The 8,588-nt window shown below is 34.2% G+C and overlaps 1 pseudogene; it reads left to right on the top strand.

Moving 5' to 3' along the window:
• Positions 1-3,249: 3,249 nt before the first annotated feature.
• LOC109008384 lies at positions 3,250-6,143 on the top strand (annotated as a pseudogene).
• Positions 6,144-8,588: the final 2,445 nt, after the last annotated feature.

Raw genomic sequence — 8,588 nt, 5'->3', positions numbered from 1 at the left:
TATTTATATTTAATAGTGATTATTTATATATTATAATGATTTTTTTTATTTATATTTAATAGTGATAAATATTATAGTGATTTTATTTTTTATTTATATATTATAGTGATTTTATTTTTTATTTATATATTATATTGATTTTATTTTTTATTTATATATAATAGTGATAAGTATTATAGAATGTTTGTGAATAGTTATGAGTAGAGATTGAAGTGAGTTTGTGGGTTCCATTGAAAGCATTTTAAGTTGTTTGGTATGTGAAGTATTTTCAAAAGTACGAGAATACTTAGAAAGTGTTGAGAATACTTGGTCACCCAAACACAACCTTAATGCATTGGCCATCATTTCACTCTCCCATGGAATGCCTATGTGGCATGTTCCTATTAGCCCATGGGAAAACATGTTTGACACCCATCCGACCTAAAGCTTTTTTCATAAATTTGTATCTTTTAATATATATAAATATATATATGAATATAATTTCGGCCAAGCATACGGAAAACTCTAGGCAGGCCGGGGCCTAGCACATGCCCATCTCTTAGCAACCAAAAGCATGCAGATGGCCCAATCAGTCCTAGGAAGGGGTCGGACTGGGAGGTTGGATGGTGGGACCCTGCCACCCAGCCCTAGAGATGACAATAAATGTAACTATGTTAATACTTTTACTTTTACCAGAATTGTATAACTCTAAAACTTCAACTAAGTGATTAATCAAACAGGTCAAAATTCTACATTTTTTCTTTTGAGAAAGTGACCTTCTTTGTTATCAGAGTAGACCCATCTACGTTTATCGTCGAGGACGGGCCACGTATGCATTACCATTGCAAAATCTCTCGGAGAGCTCCAAAAGCTGCTGAAAGTTGGTCTGCTTTGATTATTCACATCTCGTGTCCTAAAGCACTACTTTTCTTATAATTTGAAGTTTATTTTATAATTTTGATCAAAATATCCCTACATCCAAATCTTTATTTTAAGAAAAAAGGTTCAAGGGATGAACAGTAATTTTCTAAATATAGGAAATTACTATTCATCCCCTAAACTAATTTTTATCAATATTTTATTTTAATACATAAATAAATTATTCTTCCAATCATCTACACTTTCTCTTATACTCATATTTGATATAATTTTAAACAATAATTTTAAAAATAATTTAATTAATTACGAAAATAGAAAAAAATTAATTTAAAAATATTATCATATCCACAAAAAAAAAAAAATTAATTTTTTTTTTAAAAATATTCACTAGAGTAATAGTTCAAAATATAGGAAAAAATATTGAGTAGTTAAGTTTGTAAATGGAAGTGAGAGAAAAAAAGTAATAAAAAGATAATAAAGAAATATTATTTTAATAGAATATAGAAATGATAGGGAATGAGATGTAGGAGGTTTTTGAAAGATGAGTAAAATTTAGAAAAAAATTTTAGGGAATGTATTTTTTACCTAAATTATAGGAAATTTTATGGGGAAGGAAAATGCTAGTAGGCCACCTAAGTTTGCCCCCTCATGTATTTTAATTTTTTTTACTTAATGATTAAGGAAGTGGCTTTTAGTGTATTGGTGTATTTTTTTTCTTTTTTAAAAATATTTAAAAAATATGAAAAGAAAAATAAAGAAAAAATAAAAGTCAATTTTGTGCCCACAGGCACGCCCAATGGGCGGCATGCTAGCACTGCCCTTATGGAGAATAGGATGAGAATGCTCTTAGAAAATGCTTCATTCTCCCTTTCTCACTTAACTCTCTCCTGTGTGGTAAGTAAACTAACGTCAATTCTGTACGAGCTTAACAGAATGTTAAATTTGGGATTCTAGGTTTACGAAAGAGAAAGAAAGCATAGAGAAAAATGCTCTGTATATTGAAGTTCTCGAGTTACAAGTAAAGTAAAGTTGTTTACTATACATAAAAAATCAACTTATATACTTGGCTAGAGACTGTACATGTGTACATTACATAAATATTAAGACTCCCCCCCAAGCTAAACTATACAAACTTAGGAGTCCCAACTTGCTAACAAGAAAATTAAATCTGTCATGAGTGAGAGATTTAGTAAAAATGTTAGTTAACTGAAACTGTGTAGATACATGCAAAGTTTTGATAGAACCAGCTTGAAGCATGTCTCGAACTAGGTGGCAATCTATCTCAATATGCTTTGTTCGCTCATGAAAAGAAGGGTTTTCAGTAATGTGCAAAGTAGCCTTATTATCACAATACAACACAATAGGAGACTTTATTGAGATTGGAAAGGCTTGAAGTAAAGCTATAAGCCATTTGAGTTCACAACAAGTAGCAGCCATTAAACGATACTCGGCTTCAGCAGAGGAACGAGACAATGCCATTTGCTTCTTTGATTTCCTAGCAATAAGGGAATCACCAATGAAAATACAAAACCCAGTAACTGATCTTCTAGTATCAGGGCAACTAGCCCAATCTGAATCACAAAAAGCTTTTAACTGAAAAGAAGATGAGATGGAAAAGAAAAGACCTTGTCCAGGGTTCAGCTTCACATATCTTAGTACTCGAGTTGCCGCATCAAGATGAGATTGACATGGCTTGTCTAAAAACTGACTTAATGTATTTACAAAATAGGAAAGTTCTGGCTGAGTTATTGTCAAGTAAATAAGACGACCAATAAGCCTTCTATATGAACTAAGATCAGCCAATCCCTTCGTAACAATTTTGCTTCTGAACCTGTTGCTATGGTTACTCAATCTCAGCCAGTTAAATTTCAGCACAAGTTCACTGGAAAACAGAACAATTCACGCAAGGACAAGCCTTATTGCAGCCACTGTGGGATTCAAGGTCACACAATTGATAAATGTTATCGGATTCATGGCTTTCAACCTGGCTCTGATACCATAACAGAATGTTGAATTTGAGATTCTAGGTTTACGAAAGAGAAAGATAGCAGAGAGAAAAATGCTCTGATAATTGAAGTTCTAGAGTTACAAGTAAAGTAAAGTTGTTTAATGTACAAAAAAAAAATCTAACATATATACTTGGCTAGAGACTGTACACGTGAATATCTTTCAATTCTTTGTAGAACTTCTTGTGCTTTGTATGGGATCATAAAATTCTTGTGAAATTTTTAAGACCCATTTTAGTTTCTCTATTTTCCTTTCCTGCTGCGATTTGCTGATAGTTTGAGTTTCAATTTAGATTATTCTTGTATTTGGTGCAACGAAAAAGCTATTTGTACTAGGGAGGGGTACCCCTCACGTACACGTCTAACCACGTGTAAAAATAAAACGATGCGTTTCGTTCAAATTCAGCTACCTCTGATCTTCTTCTTTGCATCTTCTTCGCATTTTCTTCTCATGGAACACGACACTTTGGCTTCGGGAGCAAGCTTCCCCACAGAAGACCACGAAGACAGGTTCTTCGTGGGTACTGGTTCTCATCTTTTTTCGTCTTCCCTATTTTCACCGACAGACTTGCATTGTGATTGCCAGCCACCGGAGCAACAATTTTAGATTGATTTGAGTTTGGGAGTTTACCCTTACTAGAATTGACTGAACGTTGAGTATTTTTTTTCACAATGGAAGGTTCTTTAGTGAGATTAGGAGATTGGGATGCGGTATTACTAGATCTAGAGGTACTGTTTTGTGGAGGAGAAGAAAAGTTATCAACTTGATGTTGTGCAGATGAATTGTCGGGGAAGAAGTTTGAGAAAATAGAAGAGAATTGAGATCTATAAGAGTCACTTGCTGAACCCATACTACTATTGGTACTACTACCACCAAAAATGTTAATGAACCAAGGAGAGGCAGAGTTGGATGAGGGACTGAAAGCTAAAAAAAAGTAAAAGTAAAAGTAACAAAAGCAAACACGAACCTATATACTAAAACAACAGTTCTTCTAGTTTTGAGGATGGGGAAGAGGCTCTTGAAGTCTAAGATCAAGCTCCCGCTGGCGATGGAGATGTATTTTTTAGCCTCGGCCATGGAGGAGGGTTTTTCTTGTTTTTGCCCAAGACCTTAAAGTGGAAGAGAGTGGTTAGAGAAAGTGACATAGAGTTCTTTTTTTATTTTTATTTTTTATAATAATATAAAGGTGACGTGGCATTAGCCACTCCAACCGATTCCGCAACAGGTACCCAACGGCGGGTATCTATAGTAGAATTGTTTGTGTAATTCCAAAACTCGGGTATGAGAGTTGTGAATTTGAATTTGAGATATTCCTCGGATGCAAATTGTCTTTTCAGGATTTTGTAGTAACCAAGTTAAGATTTTCGGCAGGTATCCGAAACCCATATTTCCTAGTTTGTTTTTACAAATGAGATGAAATGAGTTTAGATAAAAGTTAAAAGTTGAATAAAATATTATTAAAATATATTTTTTTAATATTAATTTTGTTTTTGAATTTGAAAAATTTGAATTATTTATTATATTTTGTATAAAAATTTGAAAAAATTATAATAATTAGATGAGATGAGATGAAAAATTTTGTGAAAGTGAACGAAATAATTTTATAGGAGTATTGATATATACACAACATATTGCACAACACATTGCACAATAATGTTACAAAATGAGGGTATTTTTGTAAAATTATGTTATTTTTATAAGATATTTTATAAAAATACCCCTCATTAAAAATATAGTTGTATAAAATATTGTGAAAAATATTGTGAGTAACTCATTTTCCATTTCATATATACTTTACTCAAAACACCTAACAAGCTTGGGTTTTCTGAGAAGTCTCATCAAAGCTTCAAAACCAAGATTTAGATTTGGTCCCGAGAAGTCTCATCCGAAAGGGGTTAGGAAAGGTTTCATAAAGACTAGTGCTTGTGCACTTTTGGAGCTTGTTCCGGAAACTGAAGGAGAATCTCAACTTTGAGTTTCCTATGTGTGACCCGTCAAAGGGCCTTGTGGTGGACCTGGCAGTTGTGGGAGGTGGTCCTCCAGGGCTCGCTGTTGCACAGCAAGTCAGCGAGACAGGGCTTTCAGAATGCACGATTGATCCATCTCCTAAATTGATTTGGCCCAATAATTATGGTGTTTGGGTGGATGGATTTGACGCCATTCACTTGCTTGATTGTCTTGACACCACCTGGTCTGGTGCCGTAGTGTTCACTGATGATCAATCAAAGAAGGACCTTGATAGACCTTATGGAAGGGTTATTAGAAGGCAGCTGAAGTAAAAAATGCTGCAAAAATGCATATTAAATGGTGTCAAGTTTCACCAAGCTAAAGTTATATATTAAGGTTATCCACGAGGAGTCCAAGTCTTTGTTGATTTGCAATGATGGTGTCACCGTTCAGGCTGCCGTGGTTCTTGATGCCACTCACTTCTCAAGATGCCTTGTTCAGTTTGATAAGCCCTATAATCCTGGTTACCAAGTGGCTTATGGGATTTTGGCTGAGGTTGAAGAACATCCATTTGATGTAGACAAGATGGTTTTTATGGACTGGAGAGATTCACATCTGAACGATAATATGACGCTGAAAGAGAGAAACAGCAAGATCCCCACTTTCCTATATGCAATGCCCTTTTCGGCCAATAGGATATTTCTTGAAGAAACTTCCCTAGTAGCTCGGCCTGGAGTGCCTATTGGAAGATATCCAAGAAAGAATGGTGGCAAGATTAAAGCACCTGGACATAAAAGTGGAAGGCATTGAGGAGGATGAACATTGTGTCATTCCAATGGGTGGCCCCCTTCCAGGGCTCCCTCAAAGAGTTGTTGGAAACTTGGAATTGGTGGTACTGCTGGAATGGTGCACCCGTCAACTGGGTATATGGTAGCAAGGACTCTAGCAGTGGCTCCAATTGTTGCAAACTCCTAGTACTTCAGTACCTTGGTTCTGATGGAGGACTTTCAGGAAATGAATTGTCTTCAAAAGTTTGGGAAGACTTATGGCCCATAGAGAGGAGGAGACAAAGGGAGTTCTTCTGTTTTGATATGGATATTCTTCTGAAGCTTGATTTACCAGGTACAAGGAGGTTTTTTGATGCATTTTTTGATTTAGAACCTCGCTATTGGCATGGATTCTTGTCATCTCGACTATTTCTTCCTGAGCTTATATTTTTTGGGCTTTCAGTGTTCTACCGTGCTTCTAATACATCTAGAATAGAGATTATGGCAAAGGGAACTGTTCCTTTGGCAAACATGATCAACAACTTGATACAGGACATAAATTAAGCTGGCCAGGAATTGGATATCCTTATGTTTTATGCTAACTTTTTTTTTTTTTGGCATAGCCACGACTAAACTTTTACTTGCTTTTGTTAATAATTGTCCATATAGAAATACTCATTTCTCTCCATAAAAGACATAATAGGAGGAGTGAAGTAACTCCTTATAAAAATCAGGATGAGTTTGTTCTGAAGCCGTGTAGGACTTCTCAACATGCCCCCTCAAGTGTGGGCCGGTATTTCCGACACCATCATCGTGGGTAGGTCGCAGGAGTCCATCATCGGTCATAGGTTAGTCTGACTCTGATACCATATAGAAACATTCATTTCTCCCCATAAAATGCCTAATAGAAAGAGTGTGATAACTCTTTATAAAGACTAGGATGAATTTATTTCTAACCCGTGAGGAATTTCTCAACAGTCCATACACTAATAAATCAATACGAGTTAGTTGCTACATTGTTACGTATGCATTTGTTAAGAGTGGTGATTCCTTGCAGCGAGGGTGGAGTTCTTAAGCGGGTGATCGATCAAATGTCTCCTCCCAACTATAGAGATTATATTCGTGTGTCTTTTGGCTACTCATTGGGTTTGATAAAAATAAAAGCTCTTTATGCAGTTTGAAACCAGTCAAAATATTTTAGCAAAGGCGTGGACATCAAGTCTATAAACTCGATAGGAGAATATAAGATACATCTTCATCTTCCTTTGTTTTCCCTTTTTGCTGGCAAGCCCAGTACCGGTCGTTCCCCCTCTGTTTTTCCTTTATTTACCATGCATGTTGAGAGAACCGTATATATATCCATAAAAAACGGAAAGAACGTATGAAACAAAAAATAAGTGGCTTCTAGCCTGCTATATCCTGTTGGCTACTTCTTCACTGAGGTAGGCTGGAATCGTAAGTCGTATATGGTGGTCAACTCAAACTAGGCATGCATGTTGCTGGCCTTCACATAGAAATATCCTACTTTCATGACGCCTCTGGATTGGAGGTACTGCACAAAACATCATGTGTCGCTATTCTACTTGGCTACAAGTAAAACGATAATATTAAATACAGTCATATATATTTTTTAAACACATTATGAATATACAAACCTTCTTATCTCATTTTATTTCATCATTATAATTTTTTTAAATTTTCATACAAAAATATAATAAATAATTTAACTTTTTCAAATTTAAAAATAAAAATAATACTAAAAAATATATTTTATTTAACTACTATTCAAAACATCTCATCTCATCTCATCTGAACTGTCTATCCAAATTCAATCTTAAAAATGAGTGTAATTCACTATTAAAAAATTATTATTATTTATGTAAATCTCATATTTATTCATTTAAAAAAAAAATATGCTATGCTTGATCACTCTATGATTGTAAATATAATTTCTCCTCGTAAAAACACTTGGTTAGTCCAAGACACAAAGGTTACGTTTGGATTAAATGCCATGTTTTTAGGGTTTTTTTTTTGGGTCCATTGTAGGATTAGGACTCAGTATAACTAGGGAATCTCGGCAGCCAATTTCCTAGGTAGGAGTTTCCAGGTCTCTTGCTTGATCAGAAACTTCCTAGTTCAATTCTACGTACGTACTTGACGTCGATAGCATCAAGAGTCAAGGGTTCCTAGGTTTTTTGACATTGTAGATACAAATCTTATAGCCTAAAGAGTGAAATCAAATCGATCTATGACCAAAGTGATTATTAACACCCAACAATAAACATGCACGGATTCATGAGCCCATGGGATTGGGATTTGAAATTCACCTCAATCTTGGCGAGTGTGATTATCTTACAACTCATTTTACAATCAACTCATCATGTCGTTACTTTATTAAAAATAAATTTTAATTTACAAAATCAAATTATAAAATAATTGTAAAAGAATAGTAAATCTATCATTTCATTTTTTCTTATAATTGACACAATGCTAACATTAAAAAAAAAAAAAATTATTACAGATACAAAGAGATTATATAAAGTAAATTTACAAATTGATGTGAGTACATGAAATCTATTAAATTTATTTTATAATAAAAGTAACTTTACAATCTAATGTATGATCACATCAATTTATATCAATTTATAAATTTATTTTTATATAATCATTTTGTTACTAAAGTATGTTTAAAAAATAAAAATAAAAATAAAGAAGAAGATAAAACTTCGGTCAAACACCCATGTTCGTGGTCAGATTTGATTCATACTTTTTATTATTAAATAATAGCCTCATGTACTGAGGCTTGGTAAAGAATGAGGTCCCTGATCTGTTACAAATTCCATCGATCTATCCTCATTTTGATTTGTCTGTGCCTAGCTTGTTGTCTGTAAAACCTTGTCCGTGAAACCTTCCGTGCACATGGCCCCGTTGGTTATTTTATAAGGCTACAGTGTCATATTTTATATTCAAGTCTCTGAACTTGTCTATAACAGCAAGGTATATGTATTG

Source organism: Juglans regia, chromosome 4 (genome assembly GCF_001411555.2).
Source record: "Juglans regia cultivar Chandler chromosome 4, Walnut 2.0, whole genome shotgun sequence".
Lineage (NCBI taxonomy): Eukaryota > Viridiplantae > Streptophyta > Magnoliopsida > Fagales > Juglandaceae > Juglans > Juglans regia.
Note: the sequence above shows the minus strand (reverse complement) of the source record. Positions and strands in the feature narration are given on the sequence as shown.